We start from the raw sequence: 2,017 nt of genomic DNA, 5'->3' as shown, positions 1-2,017 counted from the left end.
CATTTTTTTTTCTCTACAGTCTCTGCCAAGGCGCTTCAGCCCTCTAGTGTCCAATTGCTGTAAAAACATCTTCCCCTTACAATGGGAAGCTCTGTATCACGACAGAGGACGTGCCAGACTCGTTCTCTTAAAAACCTAGTTAAATCTAGAGGATTAAAAATTTCAAAAGAGGAAAGCTTAAAATTTTGGAATGAGGTGTACCAATTTGCACCCTGGATCTTATCCACAGACATATCTGATCCAGAGGTGTGGAACTTTCTTTCACATTTGGCATATAAGAAAGAAGCCCAAGAAAAGCATAATTTTCCTCTTTCCTTTTTCCCAATAATGGCAGCCATCCAGCAATGCTTAAAAACCCCACCTAAAATTGAAGAAAGTTTATAAACATCAGAGAATAATAAAAGAGAGGTGGTAAGCGATAAAAAAAAAAACCCTGCAGACTGTCAATAGCAGATTCAACAAAAGCCAGACAAAATCCACCCATCAGTAAAATTAATCCTCACCCCTCTCTTGCTGATTCAACAAGCCCGGATACTAATGCCCAAATTTCAAAAGCTTCCAAAAATTCTCAGGTAAAATCCCATCCCCCTGTGGAGACACGCCCAGCCTCAGAGCAGCTGTGTAACGTTAGAGATAGTGAAAGCTGCCAGCCTCAACATTTCCAGCCTCAGAGGTCTCAGGACTCCTAAAACCCACCAATAGAGGCTTTTCCTTTTAATTTACAATTAACCAGGCAGTGCCCACTTGCATGGTATCCACTCCCTGCCTCAGAGCTTAAAGAATTGCGCCAAGCTGTGTGGGAGGATGGCATCCATGCTCCTTGGACTAAATCTATACTGCAAACATTTAATACTAACCTGCTTCCCCAGGATTGGAGAGACATTTGTAGATCTACCCTCCCCAGTCCGTTATTTGTACAATGGGAAGCATTATTTAGAGATGAGTGCCTAATACAAGCTAAAAGGAATGAAACTCATAATCAACAGTTAAGACCTCAACCAGGGCAGGATTCACCACCTGGATTTATAAATTGGAATTATGACCAGCTTTTTTGTCAGGGCAGTTTCTCCACAGGAATTCAGCAAGCTGCAATCCCTGCTGGCTGTATAGAGCAGATACACTTATGTGCCCTGCAGGCCTGGGACCGCCTAACACCATTGACCACCGGGCCTGGAGAGACCTCTGCATTAACCTTTTTAAAGCAGAAGCCAACTGAGGCTCTTTCAGATTTTATACTAAGAGTGCAGGCAAGCTTAGATAGAAAAATAACAGATCCTGCAGCCAAAGCAATGCTTTTAAACAGCCTTGTCTGGGAAGGGATGACCCCTGAGCACAGACAAGCATGCCAGGGACTAAAGAATGAACATTATGACAAATGGATCGTGGCCACTCAAGATATAGGAACTGCCACGCACCACGCTTCCTCCCTTGCCCAAGCACTTGCAGTTACAACTCAGTACAACTCAAAATGCTTTAAATGTGGAGAAACTAGACACTAGATAAAAAATTGCCCTCAAAATAACTCAGCTGCCACTAGACCCGCTAAAACCCTCTGTCCTCGCTGTAAAAGAGGTTATCACTGGAAAAAATATTGTAGATCTAAAAATGACAGGGATGGCAAGCCTTTGCCGCCTTTAAACTTCCTCAGGGGCAGTCCTCAACCCCGCTAACAAGAGAGAAGCCACAAACATTGTGGGTAACCAGTATTACAGAAAGTGCCCATCCAAAATTAACCATAAAAATAGACAATAAGCCTTTCAAATGTCTCCTTGATACTGGGGCTGATAGAACCATCTTAAAGCAATCTGAGGTTCCTCCACACTGGGAATTGATACCAGGACCCCAACTAATAGGGATAGGGGGAGCCTCCCAAGCATTTATCACTAAAAATTCCTATAAATGGGAGGACCCTGATGGAGAGTTTGGAACAATAAGACCCCTACTTGCAGATATTGCTACAAACCTCCTAGGACGAGATATCTTGGAAGACCTCAATGTAATTCTTACTAGTGGGTCT

Source organism: Nannospalax galili, unplaced genomic scaffold (assembly GCF_000622305.1).
Source record: "Nannospalax galili isolate Female #2095 unplaced genomic scaffold, S.galili_v1.0 scaffold78, whole genome shotgun sequence".
NCBI classification, from domain to species: Eukaryota; Metazoa; Chordata; class Mammalia; order Rodentia; family Spalacidae; genus Nannospalax; species Nannospalax galili.
This window is presented reverse-complemented; position numbering follows the sequence as displayed.